Below are 19,864 nucleotides of genomic sequence, written 5' to 3'. Positions count from 1 at the left end.
AGGGACCAGGGTGGACACTGGGACACAGCGGCCCTGTAGTCAGGGAACAGGGTGGACACTGGGACACAGCAGCCCTGTAGTCAGGGACCAGGGTGGACACTGGGACACAGCAGCCCTGTAGTCAGGGACCAGGGTGGACACTGGGACACAGCAGCCCTGTAGTCAGGGACCAGGGTGGACACTGGGACACAGCACACCACGCACAGAGCCACACCAACAGATGCAGCAAGCATACTCACATGCACACACTTCCTGCCTTTGGAGCACAGTGTGGTGTGTGTGTGTCCTTACAGCCTTTCATGGCTATATTTATCCTGGTTATGTAAACTGTGTCATTAAACAGCTTGCCAAATATGTACAGTTACAGTCAAAGGTTTGGATACACCTTCTCATTCAGGCTTTTTTCTTTATTTGTACTATTTTATACATTGTACTGTAGAATAATAGTGAAGACATCAGAACTATGAAACAATAGATATGGAATCATGTTCAGTAGTAACCACAAAAGTGTTAAACAAATCCAAATATTTGTTATATTTGAGATTCTTCAAAGTAGCCAACCTTTGCCTTGATGACAACTTTACACACTCTTGGCATTCTCTCAACCAGCTTCAACTGGAATACTTTTCCAACAGTCTTGAAGGAGTTCCCACATATGCTGTGAGCACTTGTTGACTGCTTTTCCTTCACTCTGTGGTCCAACTCAATGAATAATTAAAAACCCTTGAATGAGAAGGAAGGTGGATCCAAACTTTTGACTGGTACTGTACCACACAGACACACACCCACATAGACACCAGTGGAGGCTGCTGAGGGAGGGATGGCTCATAATAATGGCTGGAACGGAATAAATGGTAACCATGTGTTTGATCAATTTGATACCATTCCACTGATTCCGCTCCAGTCATTACCACGAGTCCGTCCTTCCCAATTAAGGTGCCACCAACCTCCTGTGACACACACACACACACGCACACACACACACACACCCACACACACACACACACGATTTGGCCCTCAGTACGAGCCGCCAGAGACCAAAAGCATTGAACGGGATCAAATGGAGATCTGGCTGTTTTAATAAAGGAAATTGCAGCTAGGACGCTCTGTGCCCCAAATCAGATTTGAGTGATGATTTCTGCTGTGTGCTGAGAGGAGAGCATTTTTTTTGTCCTGTACACACTGGCTGTGAGAGTGTGTGTGTGTGTGTGTGTGTGTGTGTGTGTGTGTGTGTGTGTGTGTGTGTGTGTGTGTGTGTGTGTGTGTGTGTGTGTGTGTGTGTGTGTGTGTGTGTGTGTGTGGTGCTGATTGCATTAGGTGCTGTCTGGGAGTCAGTCAGTCCCTGTGGGGGAGCCATATGTCTGTTGTTGTGCCTCAGCAGTATGGAAGATCTAATATTCCTCCTCCATGACCATCATGTCCTCTGTGGGACAAACACAATCTCTCTCTTTCTTTGTCTGTCTACATGAGGGAGACCTCTCTGGATGATACAAAGAACTGGACAAGGACATGTGGATATTGAGGACATTAGACCCATTGTATCCCTGTTCAGACAGGCATTTGGTCAATAATCTGCTTCCCCGTTTGGCCTCATGCCTTCCACATGCCTGTGTTTCTGTGTTTACTGAGAGGAGAGGGAGAGAGGGCAAACGAGGGCAAACGTCTAAAGCTCAGTGATCCAGGTTGGAGGGAATAATCACAGCCAGCTACTACTATGCTTTTAGTGGATGGAGATTGGTGCTTCGTCGGCTAGCTATATTTGGCTTTAACCTATCAGATGGAGAAGTGACCCCAGGATCACTACATTTTCCATTTTCTCGCTTCAGCGCCACCCAGGACACGAGTGCATCCATTTCTACTTATTTGTGTAGTAGATGATTTGTTTTTGCCTAAAGCTTTTTGCCATAATGGGCCTGAGGGTTAGGCATGGTGGTGTGGGTGGGTGGGTGGGTGAGAGAGGAGAGAGAGGGCACTGACAGACAGACACAGTTAAAGCCTCCATTAGGCTGCTCCATTCAAGGTTTGTTCAATAACATCTCCATCCACCCAAACAGAGCAGCTGGGAAAAAACGAACAGCCCTGGAGCACCTTCTCTTCACCTCCGTGCACATCGCTTTCAATTGACCAATTTACAGCTAATTTCAATACGCCAGGCCATGCCAGATGGTCTGTGTGTAAACTATATTTCTCATTTAGGATTCATTCTGCAGCCGTGGCATTTGTTTAGCTTCTAATGAAAAGCTCAGTCTATTCTGTGTGTGACATGGCCTCTCTATGCTCTCTCCCTGTACAGCTGTATTATAAAGGAGAGAGAGGCCTTTCAGCCTGTAATCTGCCTCTATTGTCTCTGCTGATTGCATTATTGTTGTCAATCCATCGGCTTGTGAGCGTGCAGAGGACAGAGGTAGATTGACAGAGGCAAGGCGAGCCTAAGCAATTAGCCCAACTCTCCAACAGCTGGGGAGAGGAAGACAGGAGGACATAATGCAGCTTTTACCCAAGGGGAAACAACCACAAAGATGAATATTGTACATTCACAGTGTGTGTAGAGCAACGCTTGCTGTCAATTCTGATGCCTTCATCATTTATTAATAGTCGCACCACTAAAACTGGCTAGGACCGGCTTTGTAGTTCGTACAATATCGAACAGAAAATAGGACATTGGTAGAATGATCTATTTTACAGCATTACCAGTTACTTTCTCAAAAACATTACGAGAAATTGAATCATTTTCCTTTAAACATTATCTTGTTTTCCACTCTCACCAACTCTACCCCTCGGGCATGGCAGCAAAAAGCGAATGGTATCAAATATGAAAGTCCCATTTACCAGATGTTCATCCCTCTGACATATGTGCTCATTTCTCCCCCAAATATATCTGCTCATAAGATGAGTGCTGAAGAGAAGACCCTATTTTGGGTGGGGTTCACACCCATTCCACCAATGACCTGCTTGTTTAGCAACATCTGCTCAATTAGCCCCCTGCCATGGCTCCAGAGGAAAGGAGCGAACCTAGCAGACTGCTCAGCCCAGCGCCAAGCCCAGTTACCAGCCTAGTCCAGTCCACCGGCCAACTGGCCAGCAGGTGACCAGATGAAACCGCTGGACCCAGGACAAGATTGATCATGCCAATAACAGCTCAGGATTAAAATCTCCGTTCTGATTGGTGAAGACTGGATGTTTTTAATGACTGTAGGGCAGTGTGCTGGAGAGGCTGTCCCACTGGGTCAGTTAGAGTCCAGCGGGGCCAACTGGGAAGGTTCTCTGTGGTTCCAGGGCCAGATGTTTGATAACAGAGTGGATTCCAATGCCAAGTGTTTGAACATTTATGACCTTATATTTCTTCATCACAGCAGTGGGCCGTGTGGATTCTCTGCATCGTTTTTTGGATTGGCTTGACTTTAAACCACTGCCAAACCACTGCCTGTGTATTCACTGTGATAGGATGGGAGCTTTTTCTACTGCATGTTCATGCTCTCTATGTTAGTCCCCATAGGGTCAGGTAAGGCCTAAAGGTGTAATGCCAAGCATGAAGGAAGAGGAACTAATGACATCATGTTCATGGTACTCTGGGGCGTCTTTGAGTTTTGTGGTCGTGTAGATATACAGCATGGAGATATACAGATACACACCTCTGTTTTAATCCTGCAAAATAGGCAACAGGGTAGAAATGTGTGTGTGTGTGTGTGTGTGTGTGTGTGTGTGTGTGTGTGTGTGTGTGTGTGTGTGTGTGTGTGTTTGTGTGTGTGTGTGTGTGTGTGTGTGTGTGTGTGTGTGTGTGTGTGTGTGTGTGTGTGTTTGTGTGTGTGTGTGTGTGTGTGTGTTTGTGTGTGTGTTTGTTTGTGTGTGTGTGTGTGTGTGTTTGTGTGTGTGTGTGTGTGTGTGTGTGTGTGTGTGTGTGTGTGTGTGTGTGTGTGTGTGTGTGTGTGTGTGTGTGTGTGTGTTTGTGTGTTTGTGTGTTGTGTGTGTGTTTGTGTGTGTTGTGTGTGTGTGTGTGTGTGTGTTTGTGTGTGTGTGTGTGTGTGTGTGTGTGTGTGTGTGTGTGTGTGTGTGTGTGTGTGTGTGTGTGTGTGTGTGTGTGTGTGTGTGTGTGTGTGTGTGTGTTGTGTGTGTGTGTGTGTGTGTGTGTGTCAGATGTAAGCCTAACCTTGTGCTGCTATTTCCCCCTGTATTCCATGAGCCCTACTGATCCAGATTCCATCATTTCATTCCCATACCTGTAGCTCGGTAGCTTTTGTACAAGTATATGGGGTTTACTATGCAGCATCAACTCTTCTACAAAACATATATTCTATACAGTATGAATTGAATCCAAAATCCACCTCAGGAGAGGTCTGTAGTGGATGCTTGGATATCATGTGGTCTAGTCATGCAGGGATCTTGTTGTTTGGACCGTTGATGTGCTAAGTTGGTGTCTGTCTAGAGGGGCCAATGTTTGTCCATTTATATCTTGTCTGTTCATGTCCTTAGAGCTTGGCGAGGGTTTTTAAAGATGGCTCGTTAAATGCCACTGCATGTCCCCTGGGGAGAATGTTGTGCCATTCACTTTATGAAGGCTTGAAGTACCTGTCTTTTTAACAGCTGTACCATGTCATGGAAATATTGAAAGCAGGGTAAATACAAAGGTTTAAGCAAATAGATAATGTCAACCACACTGAAGTTGTTTGAACAATATAGAAACATACAGAAGCTGTAGCAATGACCTCTCACCTCTTTCAAGGTTGCTACTACTGCTACTTCGATAACATACTATGAAAATATATTGTAAAGAAGACGAATTCATGAAAAGAGAGTACCTCACTGTAGGGGTCTATATTACCACCTGTCTCTTTAAGACAGGCAGACCCCCATCCGCCACATGGGAGTCGGGGCGACATGGGAGCTGAACCTCATGTGAATTAGTAGCACATGAGCAGCCTTGCAGTAGGATCCAGCTGAGAATCATTACAGCTAATCAGTGACTGGTATCTATCTGAGGCCCGGCAGGGGAAGGATGTCCCAGCCCTCCAGAGACCTGTGGTCAGGGCTTAGGGGAGGGTTAGCCCAATGCCGGGGGCCTTGAATATACAGGTGTCTACAGACCACCAGTGGACAAGTGGAAAAGACTGTTCATTCCCTAGACCAGAGTAAAAGGCCCAAAACCATGGCAATAGACGTGATTGATGGTGGTTCAGCCTCTGCATTTTCTTTAAGAATTCTACAGCGAGTCTTTTCAACTGGAAAATATGACCGTTTCTGGTGGTCCCTCTGGCTTTTCCTAGTCCCTTGCATTGCAGTGATAACTCAGATGAGAAGTTTTCAGCACTCACAGATGAGTCTTTGGAATATGAACATATGATTATAGTACCCGAACCTTCATTCTCTTTGTCTTATTAGGAGCCATGGTTAACCTCACTTAATATCCTTCCTCTTCACCTCAAATAAATCAAATAAATCAGAAGTGGAGACTCATCGTCCATGCCATATAATCATGAATATTAAAAGTAAAATGATCTCAGCCATATTAAACCATTCTCTATATCGGCTTCATATGTAGAAATTATACACGTGTTTTATTGATGTAGACATGATATGTAGACATGATGTACACAGGAGAGGGGGTTATATGTGCACCTCAGAAGTAGGTCCCTGCATTATATCATTACAGTATGCGTCAATGTTTCAGTATGTGAGCAGGGATGATCAATACCCATTACTAGAGCATCTCAAAGTCTACTGTAGGAGATGCCTGTATGACTGCACTATGAGACATATCAAACGATGTACACACCATTCAACTGCCCACGATTACACAAGGTGAGGACTACTCTAGTTCAAGGTGCTCTTATGGACAGGAAATAGGAATGAAAGCTTATCTTTCTTTCATCTACTTTCACTCTTTCTCCTCTCTTTCTATCAGTGCCCCTCTGGTGTTAGGTGGACGAACACCACAAGGTAGGCTGGAAGGGCAGATCTCTGAGAACATGACTTTATCACTTCTCTCCAGCTGGTCTCTGCTCTGGTTTGCTCCCATCCACAGGGAGGGAGGGAAGGAGAGAGAGAGCGAGAGAGAGAGCGAGAGAGAGAGAGAGCGAGAGAGAGTGAGCAGGGAGAAGATTGGAGTACATTGCTGCTCTCTTCACCTAGGGTTGACCCTGGAGTCATTAAAGCAGACCTGAAAACAGTCAGGGTGACAGTCAAAGGCCCACAGAGAGAGCGAGCAAGAGAGAGAGGGAGAGAGAAACCTATTCCCCTCAGGAGACTGAAAAGATTTGGCATGGGTCCTCAGATCCTGAAAAGGTTCTACAGCTGCACCATCGAGAGCATCCTGACTGGTTGTAGCACTTCCTGGTATGGCACCGACCGCAAGGCACTACAGAGGGTAGTGCGAACGACCCAGTACATCACCGGGGCGAAGCTTCCTGACATCCAGCCGGTGTCAGAGGAGGGCCCTAAAAATTGTCAAAGACTCCAACCACCCTAGTCATAGACTGTTCTCTCTGCTACCGCACAGCAAGCGGTACCAGAGCACCAAGTCTAGGTCCAAGAGGCTTCTAAACAGCTTCTACCCCCAAGCCATAAGACTCCTGAACACCTAATTAAATGGCTTCCCAGACAATTTGCATTGTCCCCCCCCCCCTTTTTATACAACTCATCCATGCATTATCACTTTAATAACTCTACCTACATGTACATATTACCTCAACTAACCAGTTCCCCTGCACATTGACTCTGTACCGGTACCCCCTGTATATGGTCTCCGCATTGACTCTGTACCGGTACCCCCTGTATATAGTCTCCACATTGACTCTGTATCGGTACCCTCTGTATATAGTCTCCACATTGACTCTGTACCGGTACCCCTCTGTACATAGCCTCCACATTGACTCTGTACCGGTACCCCCTGTATATAGCGTCCACATTGACTCTGTACAGGTACCCCTGTACATAGCCTCCACATTGACTCCACATTGACTCTGTACCGGTACCCCCTGTATATAGCCTCCACATTGACTCTGTACCGGTACCCCCTGTATATAGCCTCCACATTGACTCTGTATCGGTACCCCCTGTACATAGTCACGCTATTGTTATTTTACTGCTGCTCTATAATTACTTCTTATTTTTAGTTCTTATTCTTATCTGCATTTTTGAAAACTGCATTGTTGGTTAGGGGCTCGTAAGTAAGCATTTCACTGTCAGGTCTACACCTCTTGTATTCGGCGCATGTGACTAATAACATTTGATTTTGATTTGATTTGAGATGGGGCGAGAATCCAGCGTTCATTATAAGCCATGTTTGTCTTTTCTCTGCTGTCTGTTGTTCCTCCAACATGTCTGGGTGCACCACAGTAAACCCTTCTGTCCCTGGCTCTGTCCACTGCTCCTGCTCCTTCTCACCAACACACAGTTCACTGTGCATACTGCATACTCTGTGTTGTGTCTGAAATAACAGCACTCTAAGAATTGGATCGATTTGTGGGGATTTATTTGCCACCTGCAGAGAGTTGACAAAAACAGGTTGTAGTGTCAGCTCTTGCCCGGATTCTCTCGCAAACCTTCTCCCAAGGACAGGCAGACAAGAGAGCACTTACAAACATTTCTTGTGGTGCACACAAGCTGTGAACCTAGCACACCACAACAACACATATACTGTAGTAGAAAATAACATTTTAAAACAATAATTGGCTCTTCTTATTGTACATTATATTACAACGTACCTGCAGAGTGTTTACAAATGTGGACATTTTCTACCACACCTGTCCGGGCACAGCAAACCACTAAATACATGGCAACAATACAGCATCGTACTCCACAAGGCTGCACCCCCTCTCCTCCCGCCATTTCTTCATGAAATGAACTGCCTCGGCAGAGACGTCGCCAGTGGCTGACTGAGGTGCCAAACAGTGTCCTCTCCAAAGGTTACTCTCCAGTCCTGGGTTCATTTTCCCTTTTCTCTCTCACCATCCTCCCAAGTTCATTGATGTCCTCAAGCCACAATCAGAAGTATGAGGTGGATTTATATTACATCAATAAAACATGTGTATAATTTCTACATATGAAGCCAATATAGAGAATGGTTTAATATGGCTGAGATCATTTTACTTTTAATATTCATGATTATATGGCATGGACGATGAGTCTCCACTTCTGATTTATTTGATTTATTTGAGGTGAAGAGGAAGGATATTACGTGATGATAACCATGGCTCCTAATTAAACAAAGAGAATGAAGGTTCAGGTACTATAATCAAGGCTGTAATATAGCAACATTTGGAAAAAGTCAAGGGGTCTAAAGACTTTGATGTATATACAGAAGTATGTGGACACCCTCCTAATTAGTGGATTTTGGCTATTTCAGCCACATCCGTTGCCGACAGGTGTATAGAATTGAGCACACAGCCATGCAATCTCCACAGACAAACATTGGCAGTAGAATGGCCTTATTGAAGAGCTCAGTCACTTTCAACAAAGGCCCTTTCCTGTTTCAGCATGACAATGCCCCGGTACACAAAGTGAGGTCCATACAGAAATGGTTTGTCGAGATCGTCGTGGAAGAACTTGACTGGCCTGCACAGAGCCCTGACCTCAACTCCATCGAACACCTTTGGGATGAATTGGAACGCCGACTGCGAGCCAGGCCTAACCACCCAAAATTAGTGCCTGATCTCATTAATGCTCTTGTGGCTGAATGGAAGCAAGTCCCCGCACCAATGTTCCAACATCTAGTGGAAAGCATTCCCAGAAGATTGGAGGCTGTTATAGCAGCAAAGGGGGGACCAACTCCACAATTATGCCCATGATTTTGGAATGAGATGTTTGATGAGCAGGTGTCCACATACTTTTGGTAATGTAGTTTACTTACATATTTTACAAATAAAAATAGAGGAGCCGAGGACATCCTTCTCTCAAGTATAGGCAGACGAGAGTGGACGATGAAAGGGGAAGCAACAGGTTCCCAACAGGTTACCAAACAAATGGACCAACCCAGCTGTGATAAAATAATAGACATCAGATGGCCTTTGAATCCAAATGTTGCTAGTTTGAATCCAGTGATAGAACGTTATTTTTGATATATATGTATATATATTTTTTAAGCATTTCTGAACCCTTAACCCTTACCATAACGATTTGGAATTAATTCTCAACCTGAATTTGGAGTTTGGAGTTAATGCCTGAATTGAACCTTAATTCTGAGGCAGAATGCTTGGCCCGTCCTCCATTCCCATCGCCCTAGCAGAACCCAAACCTACCGGAAGGTATCAGCTCTCACGGTTGCCCCTAGTGGCCGGTTTCCACGTCACCCCCCGACGTCCTCAGACATGGATGGACATCAAATATTAACTTGTATCACGGTGACCTGGCTGGTTAGCTAGCTATGCTGAACTTGTACGACTATCCACAGTTAGCATATCTCTTAGTTGTCAATCAAATAGATTTTGAATTGATCAAATGGGCAGGCAGGCAAGTTCCCATTCAGATGTCAAAATGTGGGTGGGAACAAGCATGCATTGTCAGGTAAGCTGCAGAAAGGCGAGCAGGCTACTATTTCCCCTTGTTTTTAGTGCAATTTTGATGGCAAATACAATCCGAAAAGGTTTGAGGGGGTTTATGTACTCTTCCCTCGTTAGATTTTACCTCACCTCACTCGGGCTAACAGTATTTGTCGATCTTGTCATTGTGGGTAGGCAAGTGAGTGAGAGAGAGAGCCTACCTGTTCATGGTTGTTTGATCAATAGGACTGTAAAGTTCCCAAATATAAGAGGACTCCCTTGGAGTTTACAGATTTGCAGAAATCCATTCACAGGTATTTTGTGGCTTTTGGCGAACGCTTTCTAATGATCAAAAGTCACTCTGTTGCTACTGCTTCTAAACACATAGTCTAGTTCAAAGTGAATGATGAAAGGCCTGTGTGGCAAATGTTTTTTTTCTACTTCGATTAGGTTTTACAGCAGTTGTCATTGAATATATGTTGCATTATCGCCACCGACTAGACTGGGATATAAATCCATATATGTTGCATTACTGCCACCAACTAGACTGGGGTATAAATCCTTATATGTTGCATTACTGCCACCAACTAGACTGGGGTATAAATCCATATATGTTGCATTACTGCCACCAACTAGACTGGGGTATAAATCCATATATGTTGCATTACTGCCACCAACTAGACTGGGGTATAAATCCACCATATGTTGCATTACCGCCACCAACTAGACTGGGGTATAAATCCATATATGTTGCATTACCGCCACCAACTAGACTGGGGTATAAATCCATATATGTTGCATTACTGCCACCAACTAGACTGGGGTATAAATCCATATATGTTGCATTACCGCCACCAACTAGACTGGGGTATATATCCATATATGCTGCATTACTGCCACCAACTAGACTGGGGTATAAATCCATATATGTTGCATTATCGCCACCGACTAGACTGGGATATAAATCCATATATGTTGCATTACTGCCACCAACTAGACTGGGGTATAAATCCTTATATGTTGCATTACTGCCACCAACTAGACTGGGGTATAAATCCATATATGTTGCATTACTGCCACCAACTAGACTGGGGTATAAATCCATATATGTTGCATTACTGCCACCAACTAGACTGGGGTATAAATCCTTATATGTTGCATTACTGCCACCAACTAGACTGGGGTATATATCCATATATGTTGCATTACTGCCACCAACTAGACTGGGGTATAAATCCATAAATGCTGCATTACTGCCACCAACTAGACTGGGGTATAAATCCTTATATGCTGCATTACTGCCACCAACTAGACTGGGGTATAAATCCATATATGTTGCATTACTGCCACCAACTAGACTGGGGTATAAATCCATATATGTTGCATTACTGCCACCAACTAGACTGGGGTATAAATCCATATATGTTGCATTACTGCCACAAACTAGACTGGGGTATAAATCCATATATGTTGCATTACTGCCACCAACTAGACTGGGGTATAAATCCATATATGTTGGATTACCGCCACCAACTAGACTGGGGTATAAAGCCATATATGTTGCATTACTGCCACCAACTAGACTGGGGTATAAATCCATATATGTTGCATTACTGCCACAAACTAGACTGGGGTATAAATCCATATATGTTGCATTACTGCCACCAACTAGACTGGGGTATAAATCCATATATGTTGGATTACCGCCACCAACTAGACTGGGGTATAAAGCCATATATGTTGCATTACTGCCACCAACTAGACTGGGGTATATATCCATATATGTTGCATTACTGCCACCAACTAGACTGGGGTATATATCCATATATGCTGCATTACTGCCACCAACTAGACTGGGGTATAAATCCATATATGTTGCATTACTGCCACCAACTAGACTGGGGTATATATCCATATATGTTGCATTACCGCCACCAACTAGACTGGGGTATATATCCATATATGTTGCATTACTGCCACCAACTAGACTGGGGTATAAATCCATATATGTTGCATTACTGCCACCAACTAGACTGGGGTATAAATCCATATATGTTGCATTACTGCCACCAACTAGACTGGGGTATAAATCCATATATGTTGCATTACTGCCACCAACTAGACTGGGGTATAAATCCATATATGTTGCATTACTGCCACAAACTAGACTGGGGTATAAATCCATATATGTTGCATTACTGCCACCAACTAGACTGGGGTATAAATCCATAATCCATATGTTGGATTACCGCCACCAACTAGACTGGGGTATAAAGCCATATATGTTGCATTACTGCCACCAACTAGACTGGGGTATATATCCATATATGTTGCATTACTGCCACCAACTAGACTGGGGTATATATCCATATATGCTGCATTACTGCCACCAACTAGACTGGGGTATAAATCCATATATGTTGCATTACTGCCACCAACTAGACTGGGGTATATATCCATATATGTTGCATTACCGCCACCAACTAGACTGGGGTATATATCCATATATGTTGCATTACTGCCACCAACTAGACTGGGGTATAAATCCATATATGTTGCATTACTGCCACCAACTAGACTGGGGTATAAATCCATATATGTTGCATTACTGCCACCAACTAGACTGGGGTATAAATCCATATATGTTGGATTACCGCCACCAACTAGACTGGGGTATAAAGCCATATATGTTGCATTACTGCCACCAACTAGACCGGGGTATAAATCCATATATGTTGCATTACCGCCACCAACTAGACTGGGGTATAAATTCATTATACTGGAAAAAGGGGAAAGGAAAAAACCAAAACCAAAAATGTCTCTGCCATTTAACACTCATTAAAACCCACCCCCCTATTCTACTACTTTAACCCTATCTGGTCCTACAACAGGCCAGTGGCCTGGGAGGACGGGACTCCACCCCTCAACACAACCTGCAACCTCTGCAGTCAAATCTCATACCCCCAAATACTTCTCTGCAGCTGCCACCACAACCTCTATTTTCTGTGACCTACATTCCACCCCTGCGGTACAGTTGATAACCATTGTGATGAACGCTAAGAAGCCAATCTTACGGAAGCATATATAACTGGTTGGCCTATCCCTCTGTTCTGGTACAGATCCACTACTCACACGGATCCTCTCAGGATCCATCCCCCTTGACCCTACTTTGGTGACTTTCTTCACTGCCTCAGTATACGACACCCCCTGCACTACTCTAACCCTGGTAACCTCAACCTGCCTCCCTTCTGATCCGCAGACTTCTGATCCTCAGTCTCATGTGCATCCTTACAATTAACACATACAGCTACTTTCCCCTGATGCTGCACACTCCTTTGTCTCATGCCCTTCTGCACACTTCTCAGTCCTAGGAACCTCCCTCCAACACACCGCTGCCACATGCCCATATGCTTGACACCTGTTACACTGTAATGGGTCGGGCATAAAAGCTCATATAGGATCACTTTGTCGGGCAAAGACTCAACACCAAAACTCAAAAACACAGGCAATGACTCTTCTGTTTTACCACGCTCACCACCCTGTCTGCGTCGCACCAAACGACATGCATCACAAACACCAGGAATCTTCTGGCAAATGGTTTACTGGCATATAGGCCTATTGTAGCTCTGATTGGCTATGGTGCACCGGTTAGAGTCCGGTCCTGGACCAGACTGACACGTTTTTATTAGGTTTTAATTACTGCAGTGTCTATCAATTGTTTAAACTCACGGCCAATTTCCCACTCTATATTGCTGTAGAATTTTCACAAATGCCTTACACAACGTCATTCCCAAACATTCTATGTAAATATGCCAACATGCTTCAAGCAGACCACCATAGTCCCTGTGCCCAAGAACACAAAGGCAACCTGCCTAAATGACTACAGACCCGTACCACTCACATCCGTAGCCATGAAGTGCTTTGAAAGGCTGGTCATGATTCACATCAACACCATTATCCCAGAGACCCACTCCAATTTGCATACCTCCCAAACAGATCCACAGATGATGCAATCTCTATTGCACTCCACACTGCCCTTTCCTACCACAAAGGAACACCTATGTGAGAATGCTATTCATTGACTACAGCTCAGCGTTCAACACCATAATACCCTCAAAGCTCTTCACCAAGCTAAGGATCCTGGGACTAAACACCTACCTCTGCAACTGGATCCTGGACTTCCTGACAGGCCGCCCCCAGGTGGTGAGGGTAGGTAGCAACACATCTACCACGCTGATCCTCAACACTGGAGCTCCCCAGGGGTGCGTGTTCAGTCCCCTCCTGTACTCCCTGTTCACCCACGACTGCATGGCCAGGCACGACTCCAACACCATCATTAAGTTTGCTGATGACACAACAGTGGTAGGCCTGATCACCTACAAAGCCGAGACAGCCTATAGGGAGAAGGTCAGAGACCTGGCCGGGTGGTGCCAGAATAACAACCTATCCCTCAACGTAACCAAGACTAAGGAGATGATTGTGGACTACAGGAAAAGGAGCACCGAGCACACCCCCATTCTCATCGACGGGGCTGTAGTGAAGCAACTTGAGAGCTTCAAATTCCTTGGTGTCCACATCAACAACAAACTAGATTGGTCCAAACACACCAAGACATTCGTGAAGAGGGCACGACAAAGCCTATCCCCCCTCGGGAAACTAAAAAGATCTGGCATGGGTTCTGAGATCCTCAAAAGGTTCTACAGCTGCAACATTGAGAGCATCCTGACCGGTTCCATCACTGCCTGGTACGGCAATTGCTCGGCCTGCAACCGCAAGGCACTTCAGAGGGTAGTGCGTACGGCCCAGTACATCACTGGGGCAAAGCTGCCTGCCATCCAGGACCTCTACACCAGGTGGTGTCAGAGGAAGGCCCTAAAAATTGTCAAAGACCCCAGCCACACCAGTCATAGACTGTTCTCTCTACTACCGCATGGAAAGCGGTACCGGAGTGCCAAGTCTAGGACAAAAAGGCTTCTCAACAGTTTTTACCTCCAAGCCATAAGACTCCTGAAAATGTAATCAAATAGTTACCTGGGCTATTTGCATTGTGCCCCCCCTAACTGCTCTTTTACGCTGCTGCTACTCAAGGTTTATCTTATATGCACAGTCACTTTAACTATACATTCATGTACATACTACCTAAATGGCCTGACCAACCAGTGCTCCTGCAAATTGGCTAACTGGGCTGTTTGCATTGTGTCCCACCACCCGCCAACCCCTCTTTTTACACTTCTGCTACTCTCTATTCATCATATATGCATAGTCACTTTAACGATACCTACATGTACATACTACCTGTATACAGCCTTGCTACTCTTTTTTCAAATGTCTTTCTACTGTTGTTTTATTTCTTTACTTACAGTACCTACACACGCACACAACTTTTTTCCCCCGCACCATTGGTTAGAGCTTGTAAGTAAGCATTTCACTGTAAGGTCTACAGCTGTTGTATTCGGCACACTTGACTAATAAACGTTGATTTGATTTGAAATATGAAAACGTGAAAATGACCATATCTAAGTGGTCGCTTAAATGAAAACATTTAAAAGGCATCATATTCTTCCTGGGGGTGTAAATTAACAGATTTTAATAAGATTTTATGTTGCTAAAACGCTGTCAGTTCCACTTCAAATGGTGCTTTGTGGTAAGTCTATGGTCTCCTCAAGATGGACAAACATAATACACACAATACAGACAGTAGTGTTAATTCACTCTGCCTTACATTAAACATTAAGCATCTGCTTTCCTCCTTAATTAAAACCCACCATGCTCTTGAAGCCACCTGCCTGCCCCCGTGTGTGACCATGAGACCATGAACTTGTTGGCTGGGGACGGGAGAGGTCAGTGGTCCCCCCACCTCCTCCCCTCCTCTCCCGTCCCCAGTCAACAATTTAATTAAAGAATTATTAGCACAGCTCCACACACTGAGACTGCCAGCCACAGATGATTAAAAGTGAGAGAGAAACAGTTTTATTTATTTTTTCATTCAAACGTCTATGTAACTCTGGGCTGATGTGTAATTACAGCTTTGAGATTAGTAGTCATCCATGTTGAAATGTTTCATTCAGACTGCAAAGGTAGACTGTGTCACGTCCGTTATTTTAGCCAGGAAACATTTGATTTAGAATGCTGCTTTTGATGAAGTCATCATATTTTTCATCCAATGAGCTTGCAGAGTGAGCAGCAACATTGGCCATTGACGGTGATCTCTTAGTCATGTCTCAAGGCCTCAGTCTTAGTTTATCATTATGTTATTGAGATGTGGCATGAAGCTTAAGGTGTTACCATGCAACCAGAGTTGAAAGAGAAAGAGCAAAACCACCCATACTTATACCAGTTATGCATCTTGCCACATTATGTGCTGTGCTTCTTCCTTTGTCTCAGGTGACCTCCAACATCGGGTGGAAACAGAGTAATCCCATCTCCGTTGGTCAGATCAATGTTGGTAATACTTGGTATCAGAGCTGGCTCCAGCCCTCACTCGACCTCCATGCTAATATCTTGTTCAGTCCTCTCGTGTTAACAAGTTATACTGTGCTAATCAGGACCCTCGCTGGGAAGGGAAGAAGCTGATGTACTAATGACACACCAGAGTGGATTGTGGGATAGATAGGGCTGTGTTGCAGTGTGGGCTTCAAAGCCCAGAGTCTCTTCAAACGGCCCTTTGAAGTGAATTTGAATGTGTATAAATAAATAGGAGGGAAATGGTGGTATTGGAGTGGTGTTGCTGTGTGAGTCCATTGAAGTGTCTCAATGTGGCAGAGAGAGACCTGGAGGGCTGGTGGCTGGTGGTGATGGTAGGGTGGCCCAGCTCTGGTTTCTCCTCAGGGCAGGCAGCTACTCTACACTCTACAGCTATAGATAGGTTACAGTACAGAGAGGGTCAGGGAGGATTGGTGAAGGGGATCAGTCAGAGAGCTCTTAGCGCTCAGACCTTTACAGGATTTATTTATTAGTCCTTCTAAACACTGGATTAGCCCCTCAGGAGTATCTTTAACTTTAAGAAACCCCTGAACTTTCTTCACAACACAGAGACTGTTCAGAAATGTGGGATTGCAGAATAGATTGGATTTCTCCTCTCATTTCACCTCATTTCACAGTGAAAGTTCAGATTTTCAGTGATGTCTGCTACAACAATGTCTCCTATCACCACTTGATTGCTTGCTTCTACCCTCAGCGTCAATGTGTATGTGTGTGTGTTCTCGAGTAAGTGTGTGTGGGTGTGGGTGTGTGTGCTTGTGCGTGTGTGTGTGTGTGTGTGTGTTTGCTTGAGTGAGAGTGTGTGTGTGTGTGCATGCTTAAGTGTGTGTGTGTGTTTGTGCTTGTGCATGTGAGTGTATGCTTGAGTAAGTGTGTGTGTGTGTGTGTGTGTGTGTGTGTTTTTGCTTGTGCTTGAGTAAGTTTGTGCTTGAGAGTGTGTGTGTGTGTGTGGGGGGGGGTGTGCTTGAGTAGGTGTAACCATTTTGCTGATATTGTTCATTACGATAAGTAGCCTATACTAGAGAAGTTTGAAATGAAAAGGGTTTTCTATCATGGGTGATTGTTAATGGGACAATTGATGGTACAACCATCAAACTAGTTGTAGTAGTTTAAAGGACAAAACAAAAAAAATGTGTAGAACGTATTGTTCTACAATGCATTCGGAGAGTATTCAGACCCCTTGACTTTTTCCACATGTTGTTACATTACGCCCCTCCTCCATCAATCTACACACGATACCCTAAATTGACAAAGCAAAAACAGGTTTTTAGAAATCTTTGCAAATTTATCACAAATAAAAAATAATACATTTACATACGTATTCAGACCCTTTAATCAGTACTTTGTTGAAGTACCTTTGGTAGCAACTACAGCCTCAAGTCTGCTTGGGTATGATGCTACAAGCTTGGCAAATACACCTGTTTTTGGGGAGTTTCTTTAATTCTTCTCTGCAGATCCTCTCAAGCTTTGTCAGGTTGGATGGGAAGTGTCGCTGCACAGATATTTTCAGGTCTCTCCAGAGATGTTCGATTAGTTATCTTGGCTGTGTGCTTAGGGTCATTGTCCTGTTGGAAGGTGAACCTTCGTCCCAGTCTGATGTCCTGAGCAGGATTTCAACAACGATCTCTTTGTTCTTTGCTCTGTTCATCTTTCCCTCGATCCTTACTAGTCTCCCAGTCCCTGCCGCTGAAAAACATCCCCACAGCACGATCCTGCCACCACCATGATTCACCGTATTTTTGCCATTCAAGCCAAAGAGTCAGACCAGAGAGTTGAATCTTGTTTCTCATGGTCTGACCTTCCTTTAGGTGCAATTTGGCAAACTCCAAGTGGGCTGCCATGTACCTTTTACTGAGGAGTGGCTTCCATCTGGCCACTACCATAAATTCCTGATTGGTGGAGTGGTGCAGAGATGGCTGTGCTTCTGGACGTTTCTCCCATCTCTACAAAGAAACGCTGGAGCTCTGTCAGATAAATAAAATGCTAATTAATTACTTAAAAATACAATGTGATTTTCTGGATTTTTGTTTTAGATTCACAGTTGAAGTGTACCTATGATAAAAAAATTACAGACCTCTACATGCTTTGTAAGTAGGAAAACCTGCAAAATCGGCCGTGTTTCAAATACTTGTTCTCCCCACTGTATAATTAATTCAGGAAATGCATTGCGATAGTGAGTATGTGTAGCGTGGTTCATTCTGCGTTGTGTACTTTTAATTAGGACGCTGCAACAACTGAAGGTCTGCTAGTTGAATTAGTTTTATTTGCCCTGCACACAAAAAGACAACACACATTATGTTAGCCCTTGGCGCAGTCCTAGCTCTCAGGCACCTTGCTAGCTGAAGGTCAGGCAAAAGAGAACAATAAGGGGAAATGCAGATAACCCGCGATGGGCCAAACCAAAATATACACAACTTTTACAATCACATGTATGTACAATATTGATATCAAAAAGTGTTTGTACACCAAAGAATAACATTAGCTATGCAGCTGTAATTAAATTGAAAAAACACACTGAATTATCATTATTATTATCAAATTGTTAACATCCCCTCTTGACCTGGCCTATTTGAATTGGTCTTGTGTGCAACTTGGTGCATAATCTAGGGGAACAACATCACACTGCTACATATGCTTGCATGAGTGTGTGTGTTCAGACTGTCAGACTGGACAGTAATTAGTTGTGAAGCGCTGAATGCTGAGGCCCTGCAGGTCTACCTGTGTGATTGTGCAGTAAGAACTGAGCTCAGAGGTCGGGTTTCTGTGGGTCCTCTTACTGTGTGACTGGCTGACTGGCCAGGAAGGAGCAGGAGCACAGAGCTCAGAGGGCGGGTTCCTGTGGGTCATCTTACCGTGTGACTGGCTGACTGGCCAGGAAGGAGCAGGAGCACAGAGCTCAGAGGGCGGGTTCCTGTGGGTCATCTTACCGTGTGACTGGCTGACTGGCCAGGAAGGAGCAGGAGCACAGAGCTCAGAGGGCGGGTTCCTGTGGGTCATCTTACCGTGTGACTGGCTGACTGGCCAGGAAGGAGCAGGAGCACAGAGCTCAGAGGACGGGTTCCTGTGGGTCATCTTACTGGCTGACTGGCCAGGAAGGAGCAGGAGCACAGAGCTGACTTCCTGGCATGACTGGCTGACTGGCCAGGAAGGAGCAGGAGCACAGAGCTCAGAGGGCGGGTTCCTGTGGGTCATCTTACCGTGTGACTGGCTGACTGGCCAGGAAGGAGCAGGAGCACAGAGCTCAGAGGGCGGGTTCCTGTGGGTCATCTTACCGTGTGACTGGCTGACTGGCTAGGAAGGAGCAGGAGCACAGAGCTCAGAGGGCGGGTTCCTGTGGGTCATCTTACCGTGTGACTGGCTGACTGGCCAGGAAGGAGCAGGAGCAGGAGCAGGAGCAGCTGCTGCTGGCACCAGGACACACACACACTGAGTCAGTCAACATTTTATACCCTCCACTGACTGTACACCTCTTCAGGCTCCTCAGTCCACTCTGGGGAGGATGGTGCTACCAAAGTGTTACAGTGTTATGACTGAATTACGTGCTAACAGACCCGGAATGGACAGGGATAGGAATAGATGTGAACCGTCTGGTGTCCTCAATAAATCCTTGGCTATATCCACAGATAATTCCTGTCATTTCATTTCCAACATGACTTGTGAAGAATCTAATGAAGCTGCACTTTATGGGTTTTATTGACAATAATCAGGACGTAATTGGTAGATCCACTCTGTTCTTGTACTGGGGGTTATTCAAACAGTCAGACTCCCGGACTGTGTGTTTACCAGCGTTAATGCTGTGTTATTGGCTCTGGCACTGGGTCCAATGGGTGCTGTACTGGGAGCTGGGCTAATCTCCTGGGTGAATATCCATTTTGGACAGACACCTGAGACTCAGTGGCTGGCTGGTGACC

The sequence above is a fragment of the Oncorhynchus tshawytscha genome, linkage group LG13, assembly GCF_018296145.1.
Source record: "Oncorhynchus tshawytscha isolate Ot180627B linkage group LG13, Otsh_v2.0, whole genome shotgun sequence".
Classification (NCBI taxonomy): domain Eukaryota; kingdom Metazoa; phylum Chordata; class Actinopteri; order Salmoniformes; family Salmonidae; genus Oncorhynchus; species Oncorhynchus tshawytscha.
This window is presented reverse-complemented; position numbering follows the sequence as displayed.